The sequence below is a fragment of the Lepisosteus oculatus genome, chromosome 10 (genome assembly GCF_040954835.1).
Source record: "Lepisosteus oculatus isolate fLepOcu1 chromosome 10, fLepOcu1.hap2, whole genome shotgun sequence".
NCBI lineage: Eukaryota > Metazoa > Chordata > Actinopteri > Semionotiformes > Lepisosteidae > Lepisosteus > Lepisosteus oculatus.
The window spans coordinates 23,218,522-23,244,090 of NC_090705.1; the positions used below are offsets into that span (position 1 = coordinate 23,218,522).

Genomic DNA, 25,569 nt, shown 5'->3' on the forward strand with positions numbered 1-25,569 from the left:
TTGGCTTTTGATCATCCTACAATATGATTATTGTTTAAATCTATTGGTTTTTGTGGGCTAATCAATATACGCATGAGCCCTAAGAAAGGTCCCTGCATGTGTGTTTTAAGACAGCAGCCATATCTTCCTGCAACGGTCAGCCTTCTGAAGTTAATCAGGTATGAGTCTGGCCAGTGCTGGGATGGGAGACTTCCTGGGAAAGCTATGGTTGCTGATGGAAGAGGTGTTAGTGGGACCAGTAGGGGTCCCATTATAGCTATGGGAACACTATACTGTAAAAAAGGCTCTATGCTTCAGAAGAGACATAAAACGAAGGCCCTGACTGTCTGTGGTCATTAAAAATCCCAGGTCGTTTCTCAGAAAGACTAGAGGTGTTACCCTGGTGTCCTGACCAAGTTTCCCTCTGGCCTTTGCCAATCATCGATGAACTGGCTTCATCCCCTCTGTGGAGGAGAGTCCCCATTATCTGTAAAGCGCTTTCAGTGGAGTGTCCTGAAAATTTGTCTTTTAGTGTAAGGAGTTATTACATTTGTGACGTGCACAAAAAGCACGAAAAAGGGAGAATGTCTGAGTGTTTTAGCTTTGTCAGTTCCTGCCAGGATAAGGCAACTTTGCACTTCAAAGCCAACTTGAATAAAAAGACATGTTTAGTTTATAATGTTATATATCTTTCCTAACCCCAGGGATGGGGCTCTGTAATATTAATAATACAATCCTATGAATTAACAGTGTGTATAGTAAGGGTTGCTCTTATGTCAGACAGTGCTGTATTTCATGAACAGCTGTGCTCAGGATGGTGGAGATGTGAGAGCATTTTTATCAGTACACATTGTACAGCACATGTTACAGCTTTGATCATGATGTAGTGTGCTGTAAAGCAATTTGGCTTTTAGGCACAGAGGTATGGGGGATTCTGAATGAAAACGTTAAAAATTCTGCTCACAATATTTTAATATTCTGCATAGGGCAATAAAATCACACCAGTTTCAGTTATTGTTGAAAATGTTGGCAGTGGAAATATTTTTGACAAATAGATTCCTTGCCAGGCATATTTATACAGAGCATAATGCATCTTATTTGACAGATGTTTCAATTTAAAAATGTCATACAAAAGTATAAACATTCCCTGTGCAACAGCGTGTTATCTCATAACACTCAGCAACAAATGCAAACACATATGCACAACAGCCTATAAATGTATCATTTAATTATATTTACTGATATAATATGTAAAAGTGCAAAATGGCATTATAATTATTATTATTATTATTATTATTATTAAATGATAATAATAAAACACCTGGCTGTCTGAATGTCTTGAATGTCTTTCGGTATTCCCATCTTGGCACTCAAAATTAGTCAATATTATTACTGTTAAAAGAAAAATGTATTTGAATTTGAGAGAAAAGATCCCAGCAAACGCTAAGAGTGGGAGTTATTTGTCATTGGAAGGCTGCATTAGGTAATCCAATTGACATGGCTAGGGTTCAGCTAGGTTAATACATGTTAAGACAAGGACTCCCATAAATTAAGTGTTTGAAAATGTTTGAGTATAGTGAGATATGGCTTAACCGGCGTGGCTGAGGGTTTCACTTTCACCATTTGAACATTAAAGAATAGTTCAACTTTGTGCTTCACGTGAGACACAAACCATGCATGTGTTTAAAAATGACCAAATGCATTTCAAACAAGCCGACATGGACAAAAGCAGTGTGGCTTATACAGTAGCTCACTTTATGAATTTATGGCAATATCTGGAAATATTGGTTCGAAATCCTACAGCTCTCAGTTATCAGTTACCTGGCTGTCTGATTGTCTTTAAGTATTCCCTGTCTCTGGTGTCAAAATACCCGCTGGCTGTATTTCTCCATTTCCAAAGTCTTCAGAAACTAAACATGGAAAATTGTAACATTCTTTTTCAACAAACTGCTATTAGTATGAATGACACATTACAGGTGGCACCAAAGAACATGCATTTGCCACCATGAGGATGCAAGCTTCCTTCACACTGTCTGCTGCAGTAATTAAAATCAAATCTTTTTCTAGAAATTTCTGTCTTTAGCTTTACCATGCTTGCCAAAACCCCAGTCTTTCAGTCGGAGAAAGACCGCTTTAACACCATGATGCAACTGAGACAGAACATGATGCTTCCCAAGGACACATCCTGTCAGTAAGCTTTCTGAGCCTTGTTTTTGTTTCCTGTTTTCTGGAATAGTCAGGAGGAGAATGTTTTGTCCAGACAACAGTCCCAACAGAGTTATCACACAGTGCAGAGCCCTGTAGGAATAAACTGGACTGCTAGAGTAAAATGAAGCTCTGGGAATTGTAATCAGAACTTGCACTTGCGTACCTGTCCATTGATGCCTTACAGTAGTGTCTCTCAGTCCTGTTCCTGAGAGACCCCTGTTTTGGCTGGCTTTTGTTCCGATTGGGCCTTTAATCCCCAGTGCTGACTGGTGCTTGTAACTGATCTGCTTGCTGGTTTAGGCTATCCCTGCACTCAGTCTTTGATTTCACAAATAGTTACAGTGTATACAGAATGTCCATCAACTTTAACACACAAAACTTTATACAGTCTCCCCTGAATTTGCTAATTAAGAATTTTCTCCCTTGTTTCTGACTAAACGGCTTTAAAAAGTTACCAGCTGATGATGAACAGACTCATGAGGGCATGACGCTGTATCAGATGAATCCCACGTTTTTCTGCAGAGGTCCAGGTGGTTATATTGCAGCTTGCCCCTCTGAATGAGAGCCATTCTGAAACTCGCTAATGTGCACAGGACTCATACCGATTACAAATCTCATTCAGCTTTAAGAGCTGAAAGCAAGTTAAAAAAGCAAAACAAAACAAAACAACGACCTCTTATTGGAAACGGAAATGAAATTAGCTTGTGATAAAGAATTCGGCTGGAGCAAAACCAGGAAGACGTATATTTCTTAGGAACGGGATTGAGAACCACAGTTGTAGGTGTTTTTGAAACAAAAATGTGTGCAGAAGAGAAAACTGGGGTACACCGGGACCAGGACTGAGAGAACTGCTCCACAGTGTTACACCTCAGTTACTGCTGGAAGAAGCTACTGGAAAAGTGAAAGTACTTTGGTACCTCGTCTGTGTACTGAAGATGGAGGTTTTGGAATTAAGTTTGCAGTGGAAGCTCTTAATGTACTATAGGTGAAAGCGCCAAAGCTTAAGTGAACCAAGTAACTGTCGCATCATTGTGAACTGCCTGGGAATTCATGAAGACTTTGCCAGAATAACACAAACTCCCAGCTGCATCCTTATCTCATGGAAGAATTAAAACAACTTTAACAAGCATTTTAGCTTTTCCTATTTCATATTTGCCCTTGATTAGACTTGATTCAAAAGCTCTGCTGCAGACTTCCTCTGCCCTGTTATCACATGATGGAGTGAAGCACTTTGACATGAAATAGTTTGATTTTTAATTGTGAGTAGACTTAGTCCCAAAGCAAAATGCATCCTGTATTGTAATGTTTCCATTACTGAAGTGGAATCAATCTCTGTTGTGTTAGATTAGCATGAAAAAAAGTGAGAGCTGTGTACTTCGCTTATTTCTTCCAAGACTGGAAAAGTGCCATCTGGGGCTGCTTTAAGTTCAGTGACTATCCAGGATGATATTCAGTGCTTCTGAACGCCCTGTTAGTATAGTTCTGAAGGCCCAGTAGATCGTGCTGCATTATAGGTCCCATGCTGCAAAAAAGCTACATTTTACAGAAGGTTAAGAGAAGAATGAGACCAAAGGGAATTAATCTTTTTTTCAAGCACGTTGTTATTGTGGGATATAGATGTTGGGGCATAAACAAAGCATATTATAGACAAGAAATCACATCTGTACCCAGTAGGGTTGGGGCAATATAATGGATATGTTGCTCAAAACTTGTCTGAATAGTATTTTTCCAGTCTCGATATACTTAAGATAAACAAATCTGCAGGGCCTGATTGTAGTCTGCCAATTGTATTTAAAGACACAAGACATCTTATTCATACACCATTAACAAACCTCCTCCAACAATCTCAAGAGACAGAGGAAAATCCCACTGACTGGAAAATTGCTAATGCTGTACATATTCAGAAAATGAATATGGGTGACAAGACTGAACCAAATAATTACAGACCACTGTGTCTTGGGTCTGTGACATGCAAAGTCATGGAAACGATAATTAGAACTGAATTGGAGGAACATATGTGCAATAGGATCGTCCACATGGATTTAGAAAAGTACTAACATTAACAAGCAACAGCAGTAATAGATACAAATAAAAAGTATGACATGGAATGTGTAATTCCCAGTAGGTTTTGGTAAAAGTTTCTCATTAGTTTTTTTCATACTGTATTCATTCTTGAAGGCTATTCAGATGTGTTGATTGCATTGCTGTTGTGCTCCAGGTTAAGTGGGAAAGGGGGCAGAAGCCCTTTTGACTTGTGCTTTTTGATTTGTGGGAAATGTCAATAGCGGCATAAAATCGCTAATTTTCAGACTTCAAATTACCTCATGTCCTGTGCAGTTCATACCATTTATTTGGGAGATAGTAAGTACTGTTTTCGTTTTGTAATTTTCGAAGTCCGTAACTGTATGTATTTTTAATCACCGTTGGTCCCTTCTTGAAAACTTGAAGACTGGAAAATCACTTTCTTACCACGCAGTAAAGCTGAGAACATTACATGCATGCAGCATTTCTTTCTGATGTTTTCAGCTATCCTGAAGATCTTCATTTTAGGCAGCCCAATTTTTTTTTTAACTTCAAGCTCTCTATTGCTCTGTATTGTAGTGCGAGTGTTAGTAATACTCTGCTAGTGGCACAGGCATGCTTTTTCACATCTCCTGCATTCCCTTTTTACGATCTGGCCTCATAGCCTGTGTTCTGGGCCAGCTATGGGGGAATATTAATGAGTACAGGTCCAGTGGCTTTTGAATGGTGGTGTGAGGAGCGTGGGGGGGCTTGGTAATGTGTTGTGTGGTTGTTTTGAATCCTGACAAGCCTCATTAGTCAAACACTGAGGCCTAAGGCTGGCACCGCGCATTTAAAAATAGACTGTATTGAGGAGGAAGAACAGGGAGTCTTTGAACGGCGAGGAGTTAGTGTCACTTGGCTGGCAGTTTCCAAAAATTGTTCCGAGAGCAGAATTCTGATTCTTTCCCTCCTCGTGCCCATTCTTTCCCTATAGCATTTCCGTCGCCCTTTTGCCCTCTCCCACCTTTCTCTCGCTTACCCTCCGTTAGCGTCGCTTTCTCCAGCATCTTTTGAGAAACCTGGACTGAAACTTGGCTTTTAAACATCCTGCCGGGAATTCCTCCAGACTGCAGGGACGGGCCGGCTCCGCGACTGAGTGGGTTTAATTGAACCTCACAGGTGTGGTGATGTAATTAGACGTTTTGTTACCTTTTCTTTGGGAATTCGTGAAAGGCCTGGCTATTTGACGGGGGTAGAGCTTTGACAGGGGAGATGAGCGCTCTTGGGGGGAAAAACAATCGATGTAGACAAGGCAGACGGCCAGCTTCGCCAACAGCTGTCCAGAATTCATAAATTGTTGGTTGCACTAAGAGTAGAGCAGTTGCCGTAAATCTATTGCCTCCAGAGAAATAATGTTTTGTTTTAAAGCCCAATTTGGATATGCCATAAAAACCGACAGAGAGGACAGATAGCTGGTGAATCCCTTTTCTGTTGGCTTGTAGTGTCTGTGGAACACAGAATTAGCTTAGCATGGATCTGCCTCAGTTGATCCATTTACTGCTTGTACCGTCAAGGTCGCTAGATCGAGGACAGAAGTGCAACAACCATTCTGCACCTACAGCCCCTCTGCGCCACACAGCAGATTGGACAAGTAAGAGACTGCTTCGTCATTTGAGTAAAGGGGGAGCTTTAGGGAGGCCAGATTGTGCAAGCGTATCCCTAACCCACAGTGATATGGTATCTTTTCCTGACCATGGGTCCTAAGGACCAAACATCTCTTCTGAAGTGGAGTCCTTCCATTTAAGTTTGTTGGTCAGCTGCTTGTACACCCTGAAGATTAAATCAAGCCTGCTCATAGGCATTTTGTACTGTTGTCGTCATATGAATTATGTCAAGAATAAAATCGAATAATTGTGGAAATTACATAGAAAACATTTGTTACAACTGCTGAAATTAAATCTATTATTCACCTACCCAGTTGGGAATTGCCAGTTGTTTAAGGCCCAGTTTTCTAGCAGTAACTCTTGTACTGTCAAGGAGAACCTGCGAACATTTTACTTGATCACACCGACCAGTCAGAGCCTTTACTCTGCATCTCTCGCTGACATAACCACAGCCTTGCAGATGTTCCTGTTCTGTAAGTGTCGATCCCACCCTGCTCCCTGATGGTGCTCAGACAATGGCAGCCTGCTGCTTGGTGAATCCTAGCTACTGTCATCTGCTCACATGACTTACATCTGGACCACAGATCTCCACATGCACTCTGAGCAACTGCCCTTACTGGTCCAGACACTGGGGAGCTCATTTGTACTCTTCATACTGATGGATGAAAATCACTACGGTCTGTGCAATGTGATGTTTTTAAAATTTTTGACATTGAACCAACTGGGTTGTAGTCATTACATCTGATCTGAATTCTAAGTCAGAAAAAATGTATTCTGTAACTTCATTCCTGGACAGCTAGCATACCGTGCTTTGGATTTTTAAAAGCCGTTGAAATGCATCCTAGAAACGCGAATAAATACGTGAAACAAAATCCTGCCTTTTGCAGCATTGGTAAAGATGCAGGGAAGTGTTGGCTTTCTTGCAAGCTGTACCCACTACATGACAAATCTTGAAATGGCTTATTTCACATCAGAGGTGGATCTGGGAAAAGGGTTTGGTTTGGCTTGCAATGCACTTTCAGAGAAAGCTTAAGCATGACCATGTTAAGCAACTGGCAAGGAGGATTTTGTGGGCCGTCTGTGGGACTGCTGTGCTGTGCAGACAGAGGGTGAGGGATCTTTTTTCCTTGTGCTCTGCTGGAACAAATTGATTTGGTACAGTTTACATAGGTAAATTTCCTCTCTTACGACTTCATAGGATGGGGGGGAAAAGCATATGTCCATGCCTTTTTAAACTTCTTGATGTTTACTAGCAAAGGAATTTGGTACTGAGTCATTACAGCTTCTCTTAAGTGTTATTTCAATGCATTAAAGTCCTGAAAAGGAGGCTTAATGTTTCTTCCTGTAATATCTGGAAGAAATGGCATCTTGGTGGGATTAATGCAGGCTTGAGTGATACTGGCTCTGCTCTAAGGTGTTGTGGAGTTTGCTGCAAGTCTAGAGATGAATAACCTTCAGGGTGGTAGATTGTGGGAGCCCAGCCTCTCTCTCTTCCTATGCATTACGGGGAGAAACAGTACAAGATTTTGCTTTTAGCAGAGATGGAAGCAATTGACAGTTCTAAAGGGGGTGGGAATTAATCGAAAACATACAAGAACTTCTTAATAAAATATTTTTTCATGTATTAAGCTCAGAGAAGAGGGTCGGTGGAGGATTTTGGGATTTTACCTGCTCAGTATTTTTATCTGTGGCCTGGTGAAAACCATGTAAGTCCTCCAGTGCACTTGGAGTGACAATCAATATGATTACCACCAGGCTTTAGGGGGTGCCCTGTAATGTTGTTCACACCACCTCTGTGTCCCTGCACTGCTCGTGTGAAAAGAAGCTGTGGAAATGGGTTCTCTCTACTAGCCTGCAGACTTGAGGGCTTTATGGTTTGTGAAGGGCTTCAAAAACTTTGTTTAGCTTCATTTTATCATGTGACTGAGCTAAGGCCTTGATCCAAAACAAAGCTCCGGATCGGAGGTGTCTGCTGTGCCTCAGAGACGTCCTTCACCATTTCTTTTTCTGTCATTTTAATTATGATGGGTTTTGGGGTGGCACAGCAGTCATTAACTGTCTGTTAATCCCAGTTCTAAATTAAGGTCATATGTCTCCCTGGAAAGAACTAGAGAAGAAAAACTCTTGAGTAATGATTAAATATTTAAATTAAAAATGTATAAATTAATGAATTAAGATCTACCTTGTTTTTCTTGTAAATACACATTTTTGTATTTTGGAAGAACAGGTATTTACATTAAATGTAATGTTTGAAAATGACCAGATAGAAAAGAAGACTATTGTCTTTTGCTATTTGTAATATATGTTGACATTTCTAAAACAATCTAAATATTTCCTGAAAGAAGATGCTTACAGAGACGTATGTGTACAGTAAATAATACAAATGGTGCCAGTATTTTAAAAGTGTTATAGTGAGTAAAGAAGTTTGTGTGCGTTCAGAGTATGGTCTCCATTTGAAGAGACTGGGTGGAATTTCAAATTTACTGCTTAAAAGGCTGCAAGGAGTAAATTGGAATGAAAATAAAATAGATTTATGTACACTATAAACCTGCTCCTTTCTCTTGAGCTGCTCGCGGTCAGGCTGGGGCAGCAGCTGCAGTCCGATCTGGGGTTTGGCCTACAGAGAAGCCTGCTACTCGTACCCCTGCTTGCAGGGCGGCGCAGTGGAATAGGTTGAAATGCCATGTCAGACAGCGGGGGACAGGGGTGGACACCCAGACAGACGCAATGCTTAGATGTAATGAACTGCAACGTCCGCCAAGTTTTCCTTGGCTTAATTCACCTAACCAACCTTTCCCCCCGACGCCCTCAAATTCCTGCTGAACGTCTGCTCATTTTATTTTGGTGTCTGCAACCCTGTGTCTTCCGGGAAAAGTCCGTGCCTCTTTTTGCTGTTGTTCCCCTGTTTCTAGGGGAATAAAATAAACCCCCAAATAATCAAAATGCCTGTTTGAAGGTACACGACTAGAAAAATTGAAAATTTTACCTCATGAGTGGGACATTTTAGCAGGTGCCAACCACCATTATCGAGAAATCAATCGCATCAAATCTTCATTTTTTTATTAATAGAGGTTCTTGGTATAGAGATTCCTCCCTTGAAGTACTGTACATTAAGAAAGCCAGGCTTTTCTCCGTGTTGTTGCCTATAGTACTTCTATGCTTCTGATTTTTGTTAAATAAACTCCCCGTTTATCCTTTTGTTGTTAAAAAAGGCAGCTGATGTATAAAAGTCTACGTGTGTTGTTGGCACAGAACATCTAAGAAATTGAAAGCAGGAACATACTTGTGCATGTTTTCTAAACATTTCGGGCACATACTAATTTGAATCGAACAAATAAATGCCAAAAATCGACATTTTTTTACCACACGCTAATTGACAAAATAAAATTCGAGCGGATAAGAAGTGCCAAAAAGCGCATTGTCAGTAGTGGGTTGATTATTTTTTTCCAGGACGCAAGGTTTTCGCTCTCAGGGTCCATATGGCCCGCTTCTGGATTCCATTTTGTTCAAGGAATCCGCAATTTAGTGGGATGAGCGAGAGGTCAGCCGCTCAAATCAGTCAAGCTGTTTATTTTGCAGATTGCATTTTCATGCCAAGCGCCAATCCCAAGGGATTTTCCATAGAAAATGCATTGTGTATATCTCCTTGTTGGGCCTAGTCCCAAGCACGAGTTCAGACAGCACTGTACAGTATGTGTGGGATTAACATTCAATGTCGGTTCCTCTTCCTTCAAGCATAGAGCTCAGCCGAGCTTCTTTTACAAGGATGTCCTAGCCATGAGGCTAAATTACAGTAAATTGCAGTCAATTACAGTGCTCTCAGAGTTGGAAGTGTTTCAGATTTTTATGACCTGTTCATGCAACCTTTGTTTTAACATGCTGTCAGTTACAGTTAATGAATGAATTTAAGCCAGGAGTGAGTGGTTTATGATTTAAAGTGCATCAGCAGTGTAAAGGTGAAATGCTCAGATCAGATCTTGTAACATCTGCTACATTTGTGTTCTTAATCTGCATTTCATAAACTCTTGAAAGCTTCAGATGTCTTGGTCCTTCTGGAAATCGGGGGGATTTGGTCTTTAAAGATGCAGTCGCAGAGTGGACTGGTAATATTGTTTAATTCTGATTATTTAAGTTTGTAGGCCTTGAGATGCACCTTCCACAGGGAGAATTGAATGAAGCAGATTTCTTAGAAACCATTTCTTCTCTTTCTCTGTAGATTTTTCTACATATTTCCTTATGGTCAGGAAGCCCATCTCTGGTCCTCAAGGGCCACTGTCCAGGTGGTTTTATAGATGTCTTTAAATCTCCACATTCCTCTGAACATGAAAAGGGTTCAGTTTGCCCACTTATGCAAATACGTTCTTTAAAGGCCGAGGTGGACTGAGAACCCTAAATCTTCCAGCTCTTTAGGACTGTAGTTGAGCACAGCTGAGTTATGGTCTTGAAGAGTGATCATCCTGAACTATAGGTAATATATTTCTGGTAAATTGTCAAACTGTGTGGAGTATAGTTTGATTAAAACAATTGCCTGGGCCGCAAGAACCCACCTGTTTTGCAGTCTCAAGAAGGTACAATGGGCTATTGTTTAAGAAGTATTATATGATAGTGCAATTACTGTTAATGTCAATTTCAGGTTTGTCTTGGATTTCTCCAGTTAAATGTCAGTTCTGTTTTGTATTTAAGTATTTGTCTTCTGTAATTTTTGTAAGAGCATTTTGCTTATTCTTTCATAACAAGACTGTATGCTTAAGAGTTCAAGCTGCGTTCCACCCACACACACCTCTGAAGTTTTTGTAAACCCGTTTCTCCTCAGCCAGGCAGGACTCTTCCTGTGGCTTCCGGTGGCTTGTGTCGGTCGGGATAGTTCAGGACATTACGTTTAATGACTTCTGTGTTGCTTTTGATTAAAAGACTGCTGCAGCAACCGGTGTCATTGCCTTGGTGCTTTGCAAAGGAAATTATTTGGATATGAAGCAGCGAGGACTGAGAAACATCTCTTCTAGTACAGCAGGGATAGGTTTATTCTGCAGGTACGCTGTGCTTTGGCTGTGGGTTGGCCGTTTCAAAATGGGCAGCCTGCAAACATCTGCTTGGAGAAGAAAACAAAATATAGATTGCCCACTTTGTTGCTCAATGCTGAAGAATAAATGTTTCCCGTTAATGCTCAAAACATTTTGTGAGACGCAAGAAGTCACAGTCCAGACCTGTAATGTAATGTCTAGCAAGTGGTTTTGCTCCTTACCTTCAGGGAAGGGACTGCCAGAACATGCAAGATTGGAAACATTTTTTTTCCCTTGTGTCACACAAATGACAGCGCCCACATTATTGTTTTGTGTATATTTAAATTTGAGGTTTCAGCATTGGACCCAACGATGAAATGTGTTCAGAGCCTGTGAACATGGGAGGGAGGAAACTGTTTCTGTCCAGTGGGAAAAAAATATCCGAAACCACGCAGTATTGTTGGCCATGATGTTTGGAATGTGTGTATGAGACGATCTGTGCTAAATGCCTGCTGGTTTTTTTTAGTTGTCGCATTTTGAAGGGGTGTAAGAGCCCCCGTTAATTTGAAATAAAAATGAAAGAGGTTTGATTGGGGGTGTTAACCTCTGTTGTATCTCCAACTCCAATGCTCTGTACTTTTTAAGAAAGAGGAAACCCTGATAAGTTCTTAGTAAAGAAGGAGCCAGATCAGAGTCATCCCATAATATTTCTGGTCTCTGCCCTTCATCAATTAAGTGAGTTTAATCCTGCCTTCAGTTTGGGATGGCTTATTACATAAGCATTGATATGTCTATTTGTCAGATATTTAAGTGCTTTTAAAATATTGCCATGATGATACAGTAACACCTAGCTTTCCACACAGTGCCACCAGCTGTAGATGTACATATCATTATCAAGCAGGACATGTGTATGTGCTGGTAATGGAGTGAAATGTGCAGTTGTACTGTATGTTCTTGTTAAGGAGATCTATCACTTTTTGCTCTCAGTTACAATGAAAACACTCTTTCGTCTTTACATCCGAACAGCACAATTTTACTGGTGGATGAATGCAGCAGTACAGGGGGGTTTGTTCTGTGCCCTGCACGGTTTGCTTTTTTAAACCTTGTGTGGGCTCACCTCAGTGCTAAGATTGTGGCACGAAACACACTTTCCGCATCTCCGTACCTCCTCCCGTGTGTTCAACAGGCTGAAGACTGAACATGATTCACAAAACCACTGCATGAGCTGGCCATTTCAGCAGTCTGCTTGTCCTGTGCCAGGACAAGGAGCACTCTGTAGGTGTTTCAAAGGTGCTTACAGTGTAGACGGTCTGACAGGGTGACTGGGGTCTTTCCACACAGTGAGGGAGGTGTGTGTACAGATGCCATTACCAAAACCCCTCTTGAGTGGTTTTGCTTAAATCTTAAAAAGTGAGCTGTTAATTCTGTCACAGTGGCCTCTTCCTGTTTCTTATCTTAATTTAAAAAGTTAAGCTTCGGTCTCTTGTTTTGAGACTTTCCCTTACAAGGTCAAAGACATCAAACACCTGGTTGAAATAGAAGATGAATCTGGAGAGTAGCTCAACCACTTCCTAACCAGTGTGCAATTGATGCTATATTTAAGAGTGTTAACTGGAACCTTAAAGCGCCTATAAGCTATCGTGTATATAAAGGCTATGCTAACAGAAACATAGAAGATAGTTCGGAAGGCTTATTAAAGCTGATCTGATTAAGACGAGGCATGTAGAATTTTAACGCGGTTCAAATGTAGCAAAATGTATTTAACTTGTCTAAGCTGTAAGTTAAAAAATAACTAAATGCGTCTGGACGATGGGTCAATTTTAAGTTCAGCCTTTTTGGTCTTAATCTTTTTCTTTACACCATCCTTAGAAATTGCGCACAATACTGAACTGTGACAGAAGTAATTTTGGGAAGCTGATGTTCATATTGAGGTCATGAAGCAGCATGACTAACCTTAAATTAAAACTGTAAATTATGCAGTGCTACCTTTATCAGTAAGTACCAAATGTTCCAATCAGATGCTACTGACAGGAGGAGAACTGTATCTTCTTCACTTTTCTAACATCTAGGGCACCCCAGTGAAGGCTGGAAGGTAAAAACACCAAACAATTCCTGTACCCATTCCAATGCTCTTATGTGCACTGTTCTCAACTAGACAGAATTTATCACTTGTTTCATCCCTGTTCATTACAGGAGAGCAGTGAGGTCCTCCTAAAGCAAGAAATAGTGTGTGATGTCGCAAAAACAGTAGTTCAGGTGCATGTCTCTTGGTTGTCTGAACCCCGAATCTCGTGAAATCTGCTTTCTAACCAGATTGTCATGATTTTATCTGGATTTTTTTTGTATTTTTTGTGGCACATACTTTGCATTCTCGATGAATTCTCTGATATTTCAATATTTAGAATTATGGGTGGGATAGCTTTTATTGTAAGCCCTAATGTGTAGACAACTCTGGTAATAGCTGATTTTTTGGATGCAGATGAATAAGATAATAAATGTGTCTGAAGAGTTAACTGGATGCATGTTTATTCTTAAACAACAGCCTTGAATCTTCTCAAAAGGCCTTGTTTACACTTAAATACAGGATGTTCTGTTTTTTCTACAAAACCCCAAGTGAAGCACAGAAACCCTTGAGTGTTACAGCTGATCTTAAGATATCTCTGAGACCACAAGTCTAAGTATTAGATAATTAATGGAGTGCACTTTAACCACTCAAGAACCTCGCAGTATAATGCAATGATTGTATTTCTAAGTAAGCGTAATCCATGATGGAAATTGGAATGGTAATTGTGGGGCTGTTAGAAAGAACCTTTTGCCAGATCTGTAACTCTTTTCCTTATTCAAAAAAACCCTAGGAGTGGAGGGTTAAGAGCTCTATAAATCGGAAATAAAATCTGAAAATCTTGTTCTGCTCACTGAATTATAAAAGCCAAAGCCGGTCTTAATCATGACAACCACAACAGGCGTTTAGGCAGCCTTTTCCCCCCAAAAAGCCCATAAGCAGGCAAGAGGATTATTTTAAGCTAAAAGGCGTTTCCAAATTAAAAAGAACATTTTAGGCAAAGGCCTCATTTCTTAATTAAGTTTTAATATTGAAAAAGATAATTTTCTGCTTTATTCAGAAAGAATTACTATAGGCCTCGGTTTCAGTCCAGTGACTGGACTTTCTTCAGAAGAGAGTTGTTTTTAACAGAAACCCCTTCCCCCCAAAAAAAACATACCGTATAAGAGTGCAACACAAACTGGGGAAAAAAATGACCGATATTTGCTTTTCTCTTAATGTCCTTTATTCAGTTGTCTTTCAAATGAAACTATCTTCAAGGTTGTTAGTTGAATGCCGTGCTTTAGTGTTTTATGCCATGTTTTGTTTTGAGACTTTGCTCAGAGGCTGTGTTTTGTGTGTGGGGGTTGGAGATAGAACCAGTCTGCTGTCCTGTCTCCTGTATCAGGAAGCAGAATTGCACTCCTAACCATGTGGGAGCTCCAGGAGGTAGACAAGACCTTTCACCAGTGAGAGTGCCAATACGTCGCCACTTTCGGCTACATGTCTAAGCTCTGTTTTAATTCCATCAATGGGAACAAGAGCTAAGGAAACCTTCCGAGTTTGTTGTGGATTGATTCCTGGTCTGACCTGTTGAATTTGCAGACATTTCAGGGATGCAGTTATGCCATTTTTCCAGTGTTCATTCATTACGTTAGAAAAAGTGTAGGCTGGATGCAGAGGATGAACTCAAGCTGTTTATTTTACCTGTCATTTGTGGTTACCGTTGTTTCCTTTTGCTGATCAGTGTTATTTAAATTAACATAAAGCCGATGCAATCTTGCTTAAATTATTGTATGAGGAAGGGTTACTTATGTCCATCCGTACTATATATTGGAGTACATTATGTGAAGGTATAGGGGTGGACATGGTTATATGTGAATTGAGCTATTCTTGGCAAATGATGATGGTTCTCTGCACTGAACCCTTGTGAGTTTTGGAGCAAGGGTTTTTTATGGTACTGTAAATTGCGCAGTTGCGTCTATGTGACCATTGGGAATCAACCAGTCAAAATAACGAGCAATCTCTGCGTATGGATTCAAAATATGCAATACAGTATACCAAAACATACATCACACACCAACGAGAGTAATAGTCAATATGTGAATTGGCTTTATACAATTGGCTCGAGGGCAAATCGCTAAGTGATACAAAGAAATATTTTAATAACATCAGGGTTTAAAATACATCACCAATTAGTCATTATTGTCTACCTTGTAAGTTCAATTAATCGCATATAATCATATTAATGTAAACCTTTTTAGTAAACAAACAAACTTGTGAATATTGAAGTTTTACTCATCAGATGGACACGCTGGACAGGTCTGTCTAATGGAGAGATTAAACACCTTCCCATGGAGGCTGTTCTGGGCTGGTTCATCTCAAGTGCAGCTGTCTCAAGTGCAAGGAAGTCCCATGGCACAGTTTGAGGAAGACCAGCCGCTTAGCTTCGTCCTGAAATGAGCTCCTCGGGGAACGTAATGCTGTGCGAAAGCTTGCTTTTTAAAACCCATCTCACAGCATGGGACTCGGGTCCGGCCATTTGAGACAGGTGGAGGAGAACTTTGCTTGGTGCTGGCTGTAGCGCTTTTGCTGAACTACTATGATATTCAGGTCGATAAACAGGTCCAGTGAATTTTATTGATCAGGCAAAAGGTGCAATTGGTTTCCGAGATACAAGATTTCTTCTTTTGCAGAGAGAGTCTTGGGCAGAATTGTGTTAACCTATAGACATTGTACCTTGGCCTTGTGACTTGAGCTAAAGTTAAAGTCCTGACTTGGACATTGGTTGCAGTCGTGCGATTGGTGATGTTAGATTGACAGTTTGGTTGAGAGAGAGTGGAGACGGTACTCTTTAACCCTTGAAATCACAGTACATCATTGGTTGTCACATTATCAGGTGTAGTGTCTTTCCCCGGTCTGCAGGTTTTTCATTGGTTGTCAGACCTGGAGTCTCAGTCAAGATGGTCTCCCTTGGTGGAGGTTGGAGAGATGCAGATGTTGGACATTTATCATTACCTACCTTGACTCCCTTTATGATGGCCTGCTTTGTGTTTAAAACTAGGCTGCTGCTTATCAGGGAGGACCCTTTCAGCATTCGTAGTGCCTTACATAGAGGCCTAAGGTGCAAGGGTTATTGTCTGGTTAAGTCAATACAAATTAAATCTTTTATAACTTAGTGGAATAATATGCCTTGTCGCTATGTGGTATTTCGACATGTTCTTCCAGCGGTCCTCAGTGTTTTGGTTGGGTTTCACTCATCACCTAGACAACTTCAGTTCTGCATCCTGTCTTTTTCCTTTAGCCTTCATCAGGCTTTTGTAGCACAACGGAGATTTGTGGTTCTGATTAATTGCTAGTTTTTCCTTGAAGAATTACATTGATGTGCCAGAACGCAACCTGAACAAAACCCAAACGATAAAACAACAGGAGGGGGCTGAAAAATAATTTTTCTTGAGCGGTTTGTCAGCTGCATGCTGGTTTGAGAAATCTCCTCAATTCCACAGGCCAGCTCTCCCTGTCAGACGCAGAGCGTGAGTTATGAGCCGCGATTGTGTCAGACTGAGGGAGCTTTGCCTCTCCCTGCTGCAGATAACGCAAACCGAGAGCAATGTATTTCAAAGTGAGGTGCCAGGGGCAGCTTTATTAAAAGGCTCAATCAAGTTCAGTTTATCATATTAAACCTGTCTTCCCTGGCATCTGTTTACACATTCCATCCTTGCTCACTTTTTGGGGGATTTTTCATCCTATACACATTCTGAGAACTGGCTTTCTGTTTGGTTTCAACTTGGGCCTCTTTCCCTCATGAAGAACAAGCACGTCAGATAGCTGGGAATGATCCATCCATCCAGCCATTTTCTAACTGCTTTATCTAATACAGGGTCACAGGAGATCCTATCTTGGCAGGATACACACTGGACCGGGACACCTGTCTGCCACAGAGGCTCCATCAGGGGCAGTTTTTACCAAACGTCAGTTAACCAGCCACTATGTATTTGCACTGTAAGAGGACGCCAGAGCAGCCAGAGGAAACCCACGTGAACATGAGAAGAACATACAAACTCCACACAGATTACAGCTCAACCCAGGGCCTCAGAGCTGCAAGGCAGCAATGCTAATCATTGTACCAACCTGCCGCTGGGAATGATCTGTTCCCTGAAATCTTTTCCTTTGTATTTCCTGTTAGAAGCAGTTTTCCATCACAGATCTTGCATCACTATGTCACAATCCCCTCTGGTCCCAAAGGCTAACTGGACACATGCCTGATAAACTTGTGACTATTGGTGGCTAATTTAGAAGACCAGCTGACATGTTAACTGGCTCATTTCAGTTATCTAAGAAAGACCAAAATAAATTATTTTTTCTTGTGGGAGTGGAAGATTTTGAAAACAGTATAAACTTATACATATAGTGCCTTTCCAACACAACCACATATCCAGAAATGCTTGCTAACAAAGTGATCCACGTTGCTGAATTGCTACCAGCTCTGGAATGGATCTTGACAGACGGGTTTTGCCAGCACTGCAAAAGTCAGATGGAATTTTAATCTAATCACATCCAATGAAAAACGCGCCATTCTTTTCCATAACCAAGGTGTCTTGCCCTTTTGAAAAAGAAACCTAAATTCAGGCAGCCACATTCTACATATGATTAGAGTGTTCGTTTGGTGTGTTGCTGTTACTCCTGGGCTCCCCTCTATTCAGATCTTGAGGAATTCTGGTGAATCATCAGCCACAACTCGAGTCAGTCTCTTTTCGATTTTCCTGGCTATGCTCCTTTGATAGAGATATTTAGTTTTCCTGTCCGTCATCTTTATCCATTTCATTTCGAAATGTGTCCTCTGCCCCTGCTGTCAGTACCCAGTCAGAAAGGATGTCCCAAAGAGAAATAAATATATATATATACACACACACACCTTATTTTCCCCACCGCCACTGCATTAACTGTGGGAAGCTAGATCCTGCCCCAAAAATACACATATCCTGGGAAAAATACACATATGCTGAACAATTTGGCAGAAACTGATAAGTCTTAAGAGTTCTCTTGGGGCTGCTGTTTAACTAGGAACAGAAAAGGGCAAATCAGATGAATGAAAATGAAGTGGCCCCTTCAGTTACAAATTGGAGATGGAAGTAGCTATTATTCGAAATGCATTGGTATTGTAAGGATCTGCTTGAGAGAACTGAAAGGCTTGAGTAATGGAATCCCCATGGCTTGCTTTCTCATCCATCATAATTTATTGTTTCAACAACATTATAATTGAATCCCACTTTGTCAAATCACATTTAATATGGTGTGCCATGTAATGCAATAAAGTGCGATTGACACACTGCATCGCAGAATAACACAGCTTGCTCAGCCCATATGGTGCTTAAAATGTTTTTCCTTTAACAGACGCGGAGTGAGTTAGTGTAGTGCTATAAAGCGTGTAAATAAGAGTTAGAATACTTGTTTTTAAGGTGGTTCATCAATCTGCCTTGTTGCCTGTTCTTTTGCTAGGAGATTGCCTTGTTTATGCATAGGATTCTTACTTTTATGAAGAGCAAAGCCACTTGCAGAAGGTCACTGGTGTTTAATGACCACTATTAATATTGTATTACTCCTTAATAATACATTTTTACCCATCAGCAAAAAGTAAAAATTCAAGTACTTAAGTTCATGACTGCGCAAACCCACTTTCTGTCCCATGCACTGATTAAGTGAAATAGAAGTGTTTTAAATACTGAAATAGAATCATCTATACTCATACCTTCATGTAGCAGTGTGGCTAAGGATCTGCGCCTGCGCCTGTGGCTGTAAGGTTGCCGGTTCGTATCCCACGGCCAGCAGAGGAATCCTTCTCTGTTGGGGCCCTGTGCAAGGCCCTTAACTCCAGCTGCTCCAGGGGCGCTGTATAAAAGGCTGACCCTGTGCTCTGACCCCAAGCTTCTCTCCCTGTCTGTGTGTCTCATGGAGAGCAAGTTGGGGGGTTTGTGGAAAGACAAATTCCTAATACAAGAAATTGTATATTGCCGATAAATTTCTCTCTCATCTCATCTCGTGTTGCTGTTTTTCTTTAAATGTGATCATTTAAATTTTGATGAAGTTAGATTTGAATGGGAATCGTGCTCCCTGTGCATTTACTTTTCGCCACAGTCGCACAACTCTCTGTAGAGCGCCTCAGGGCAGGACAATAGACTAATTGTCTTCCAGTATCCATCTGCGATTGATCTTGGCTTCTTCAGCTTTGTCTGTTCGCCTCCCTTCCAGTCAGTGTAGGTATGATCCTTCTCTGTCTTGCCTTTCTGTCCATATTTTTCCCCCCCTTACTGATCACACTTAATCACTGGTCATCTCCTCAGTCCTCTTTCCAGTTCTCAGTTTGTGTAACATAGAGCTGACTCTGACTGGACTGTCCTCAGAACTTATTGTTCTGAGAAATGCTTTTGAAAGGAAAATCAGACCTTTTCCTTCTCCTCTTCGAGCTTTATTTACGAAATGTAGAAGCTGTGTTTGCATTTAGAACAGAAGACAAGTTACGGATGAGAGGAGGCGATTTGGCCCATTCAGCCCGTTCGGTAGTTAGTACTTAATTTATCCAAGGATCTCATCCTGCCTATTCTTAAAAGAAACAAGATTACTGGCTTCAACAACATGGGCAGGTGGCTCCATACACAACAATGAAAAGAACTGCCTCGCGTTTGCAGTTTTAAATGTACTTTCACATTGTTTCCAGTTGCTCCATCTGGCTCATGCTGTCCTGTTCATTCTCAATGTAACTGTTGAAAACGTCTGTAGGTTCTCTACAGTAGCTTTAGTTTGATCATATTGCTGTTGATGTAAGAGAGAAGCATTTAGTATTATGATGTCCATTTTGGTGGCTCTTGACAGTTCTTTCAAGAAATCGTTTTGAAGTTTGTGTTTCTTTCATGATTTGTAAACAACAGATGGATGTGTCTCCACTAACTCTGCTGCTTTAGGTTCAGTATTGTTGTTTTCTGTATTTAACAGTTTTGATGGCAGCACACTAGTGAGTTATATTTTGATTTTGATTCAGAGTGATTTTTAGCTCCCAGGTTCTAGGTTGTGTTCCTGCTCCGGGCTTCTGTCTGTGGGGAGTTTACATGTTTGCAGCAGTTAGGGGACGGTCATCTGGTTTCTGTCTGCTTCCCAGAGACATGCTGGCAAGGTTTAATTGGTTCTTCTGAAATTATCTCTTTATCCATGGCCTTGTGCCCCTTGCTCCTTGCTCCAGGGCAAGACTTTGACCTATGACACCCCCCCTCCCCATCTTGCAAATATTGGAAGGAATTTAAATCAATGGGTGTTAATTTTCTCTACTGCACAAGAAAGGCCTCATTTTAAATGTTGTGCACAATTATGGTCACCACATTACAAAAAAAAATAATTGCTACACTGGAATCAACATGAAGAAGAACTGTAAGACATTACAGGATTTAAAACGATGTCCTACACTTGTGTGAGGGTAAAAGGGTATGTTTTTAGTGTTTTAAGACTAAAGGAAGAACTGATTCAAGTACTTTAAATCCAAAAGGCAGTCACAAGGGGAAGGCCAGTTGCCTTCTTCGGAATTTGCATTGAAAGAGCATTTAAACCTGGAGGCTCTTTACAAAAAGCATTGTGGAAGTAGGGATCGAACTACTGTACCCAGTCATGTTGTTTAAACTGATACCCTGGTTTCCTTCAGAACATATCTGGATGAGATCTTTGGGTCAAATAGTTAATAACTGAGACAATCTAGTTTGTAACTATTATTATCTTATTAAAATACTGTATATAGACCACATGTTAATTGAAATCCAGAACATGCATAGTATGTAGGCTAAATGTTGCTTAAGGGTTTCTTTAATAGATGTTAGATAGGGTGACCACATTAAAGCTAGTGAAGTATTTAACAGGTAGTTAATGTAGCTTTTATTGTAAATTTAAATTAGTCCACAAAATCAAAGGATTTTACAGTTTGCTCTTGAGTTTCAGTGAAATCAGTCTTTGTTTAGAACTTTCATTCAAATTAATCCTGTTGGTGCTGTGAAATCAAGTCCCTACATGGTTTTGAAGATATAGGGCTCACTTCTACTCATTTTACTTGAAATTGAATTAATGGCCACCTGTGACACCCCAGTATTTCTGTATTAAAACGCCTTCAGCAATGGTGTTGTGCCTGTGTTCTGTCTTACGATGGAGGAAATCTTTTTTCTCTTTATTTAGTGTTTACCGTTTGGATCAAGCCTGTTCCTTAACACTTTCACGTTGGCTTTTACATTAAATCTTTTCTTAGGTTCTTTCTTTATGCATTGGGAATTAGTTCAAATTAATGAAAATGTCCTCAGATGTTTGTAATGTCTTATTTCATGTGGTTCCTAATACCTCCACTTGCATGTATCTAGTTAGAGTCTTTTGAGTAATTTCCGCCAGGGGCTTGTCTTTAACTTGAAGGCAGTCTATCCCTAAAATGTCTCTTAGGACCTGTTAACCACATGCAGATTCCAGCCATTCCTCTACCGAACAGCGTCAGTTTTCGATAGGAACTATAGGAGTCTTGGTTTATACACTACAAACTTGTTTTATATTTATTAAGGAGCAACATAATCAGTATTGATGCAGTAAAGTCCACACAAAGTGCAGATGGTCATTTCATCATCCATCGCCCTATAATTTATCTTCACATGGGTGAAGTGAAACCAGCTGTCACAGGGCAGTGTAAAGGACCCCCGCAGTACTGTGCAGCAGGATTGACCAAGGCGAGGTTTAAAGCTTTTATTGCCTTCATTAGGGGAGCAGACAGACAAACCAGTGCTCCGGGCAGCTTGACATTTTCATCCATGAAAAGGGAAAAAGGTGACTGACGCTTCCCTTACCGCACGTACAATACCTCAGGGTCTTGCATTACACACATACAGTACGTGATCAGCTTCATTTTAGCAAGGATGTGGTTTCCAGGAGAAATAACTGTCTGTCTTTATTTAGTGTGCTTCAGTTGTGAAATGCATACCTCAGGTAGAATGCTGAGTTGGGTAAAAATATTGAGAGGCATTAAAACAACTGCAACGGTTTTTGGTTTCAGTACTAATTTGTTGTATTTGTAATGCATGCTTCTAAGTGTGCATGTAGTATATCTAACCTTTTCAAAGCATCCAGACCTTCTGTCGTAAAGAAAGCAGGCTGCTAGGGTTTTCTGCTTGATCAGCACTGACAGTGGCTCAGGAGAGCCTGTGAAATACGTATGGGAAGGAAGGTGGTGCTTCTTTCTGAACAACCTGCCAAGTATAACAAATTGCATTTAATTGGTGTTTAGTCCACTTCAGTGCAGTGGAAAGATTAGCATTAGTATACGTCCAGAGCTGTGCTGTTTATATTTTAGGGAAAAAACTGAAATGATGTTGTGTGTATCTGTTTTTCAGTGATTTTTTTGGAGAAAGGGAATGTGACGTGTGCTCTCCTCTGCTGGTAAGGGTAATCAGGCCCAAGGGGAAGATGTGTGGTGCAGAGATAGAGAGAAGAACAAACTAAAAATGGAGGCAGGCATGTGAAAATTTTGATGCCGGTTAAAGGTGCCTATTGTAGTTCCTAGTCTGGTTCATTTCTATATTGTGAATTATGTTTGTTATAGAATAGAGGAGCATTCTCTTGCCAAGGAGGGGGTATTAGTTTATTAAATTGATAAAATTTTAAATATCACACCCTGTAATTGTGCTTATGAGGAAGTCCTTTGAGATAATTATATCAGTTACACTGGTTGGGGGATTTGGGCCCTGCCGAAGATAATCTGACTTGCTGTGGTCAGCTTTTATCCTGGAGATGTGAGTTAAGACCTCTTTTCTCTCTCTGTATGCCTGACACATCTCGCATCCTGCCCTTATCGTTCTGTAACACTTCACTGGGTAACATATTTGTACTGTCCCGTGTATCTGTAACTCTGAAGGCATCATATGACGTAACCCAGTCCCATTCCACCAGCTTACAGGAAGATGATGGTCCTTAATCATTCAGTCCTTCTCACTACCTGTAGAAACAAAACTCTTGCACTTGCTTAGTCAATTCCGTACTTGATTAAATTCTCATCTTAAATTGTCAAGGGGAAAACAGGGGTGAAATGCAATGTCATTGTGGTAGCCTGTGTGCTTATCAACACATGGAGAGGGTGAATGGTAGTGACAGAGAAAAGTATGTTGAACAGGTTGATTTGGACTAATCTATGACTTGTTCAGTGTCCTCTCTTCTTACTGTTTTTGCAAGGCTCTAGGTCCAAAATCTTAGCCTTTCAGTGTCTGTCCTGAAACTTGACCACAGAAGGCGACTTGAGCACAGTGTTGCCTTCAGCTAAGTTTTCAAAGCTTTTTGCACCACTGAACATTTTCATAAAAGTATAGAAGATACCAGTCAAGTGTGGGAATAATAAGACATGGAAAACAAAATGAATCAAAATAGTTTTTCTCTTTTAGATTTTAAAAGTTTGGTGTTTAAACTGGGATCTGTTTTGATAGAGAAAAATGAGAGCAAAGTTTGCACTGGGGCTTTGAAAATGTCTATCTACTTTTTTTTGTAGTTATTTGTGCTGTTCCATTAACTACGATAGAATAAAACTTGAACCCCTTGGACACTAACCCACTATGGGAATATTAGAGAAACATGAGCAAAAAATAAATTAACCGAGAAAATTTCAAGCTACTCTTTGAGATTGATTGAGTAGATTGAGAAAATATACTAAATGGGTTTCTCATTCTGAAAGTCAAAAATTATAAATAATTTGACTAAATTTTGTGGCTTTGAGTAATGCCTGTATGAATAATTTGTAGTGGGTGATTGTGAAATATTTGCAAGTAGTAAGCCATATGTTTGATCTTGGCACGTGGCCTAACAAGGAAGCAGACTGTTTCCTATCACAGTTTTCAAAGAAAAGTCAGTAGGACCTTTGTTTGTATAACTGTCTGGCAATCAGACCTGCTTATTTCTAAACAAATGCATGTTAATAATAAAGAAACATAAAATCAATAATTGTCATATTACTTAGGCAAGGCATCCAGAATTGCAGGAAAGAAGAGATGAATACAGGTAATGTAGTATAAAGACATGTTCAGTTGCCCTGAATGTGCCCAATTTATTTCATTGGTTGGATGGTTGGTATTAAAAAAATGAAATGTACCTCTTATGAATAAGAGTGTTCATCTTTGATTTCAGCTGGATGTAGTTAAGTTAAGAGTTTAACCTTGAGGTAAAAACGAAACCCAGTATCCTGAAAAATAGCATCTTAAACATTCAGTACAAGAATACACCATCATAGATCTGTTTGTTAATAATTGTTTTGGAACAATCCATGTGGCTTAAGATGAAAGCTAACAACTGTCATGATTGCACTTTGAGGGCTCTCATGAATCCGTTGGTTGATAGATGTCTTCTGAAGTGTGTTGTTATGGTGATTGGAGTGTGTTCTTTGAAAACAATGTTTCTTCTTTCCAGGAGGCATGCTTGTGTGAAAGGTGTCAGCGGTGGGATTTATCGAGCTCCACCCTTACTGTCCATACATTCACCACTCTACAGGCTTCTGCAGTACAGGTATGGTCAATTACTGATGTTAATTTAAGAAGTTTCAGTCCTGCAAAAAGGGGAGTTTCTTGCTCTGACAACAACAGTACTAATACCAATGCTTAATCTACATATCCAGTTGAAAATGAGGCTGGGTGCTTTCCAATTCTTGGTGCAGTCTGCTTTGTACCTGTGGAATTTTCTTCTTTTTTACTCTTGCTTCTTTTAAGCTATCAACACTAATTTATTGATTTTTTTTCTGGCTTGAGAGAATTTATTATTGAGCTGCGTAAAATGTGAGACTGCGGTAGAAAGGTGTCCTTCACAGATGTTGAGGTTTTTGAAGGTAGGCAAATTCATGTTTAATTTTAATCTCCAGCTCACTCATCTGAGACTGTAATATTCATGAACCATGCTCAGGTGACAGTGGTTGAGAGAAAATTCTTAAAATAATGCCAAGGTCCTCTGAGTCAATTCCTTTTCGTGATGATCGGTTAGAGATCTTGTAAATGACCTTGAAAGTACAATAGTTAAGGCTTCTTCAATAACAGACACATTAGTGAACAATAGTCTCGTAGCTACTTTGAAATCTTGGCTGAAGTGAAGCAGCAAATCAACAAACTGAAATGGGCAACAGAAATGAAGCGGGATTATCGAAACTTGGATATACTGCAGGTACTTTTTACAGCTTTGTCCAAATCTGAATAGTTTGTTATGAAATGGCTGTTTTCTTAAAGGTGGAGTAGAAAGTAGTACATCAGTGGACAAAAGCTACAGTGAGGCTCAGGGGTAGTTTAATGCGGTTGTGGATGTAAAGTGTATTACACATATTAAAGTAGGTATACTGGGTTTGCCAGCAGGTACAAAAGGTTCTGATGCACTTCACCATCCATTCAGGAATTGAGCAGAGATTAATCCTTCCGAATGACCATGATTCCTAATATACAGACCCTGTGGTGAAAATATATATATTTGGAATGTAGAAGCTGAAGAAACAAAACACCCCTACACAGCATACTGATACAAATTGTGGGAAATGTTTCAGGATATTTGGATTCGATGTAAATCCAACAAAATTGATCATCTATATGGGAGCCTGATAGCAAAATGTCAAGCTCTGTAGAAATAAGAAAGCTTCCCTACTAAATAC

General features: G+C 40.2%; 1 protein-coding gene across 6 annotated transcripts in view; it reads left to right on the forward strand.

Annotated features, from left to right (window-relative positions):
* The window catches only part of galnt1 (UDP-N-acetyl-alpha-D-galactosamine:polypeptide N-acetylgalactosaminyltransferase 1), a 202,288-nt gene that overhangs the window by 21,191 nt on the left and 155,528 nt on the right, over positions 1-25,569 (forward strand). For 5 of the 6 annotated variants that reach the window (XM_069195001.1, XM_069195002.1, XM_069195000.1 and 2 more), the window contains one exon: positions 24,354-24,449. The exons of the other annotated variant lie outside the window; for it this stretch is intronic. The gene's annotated coding sequence lies outside the window, so the exon portion shown is untranslated. The remainder of the gene's footprint in view (positions 1-24,353; positions 24,450-25,569) is intronic. 6 annotated transcript variants of the gene reach the window in all.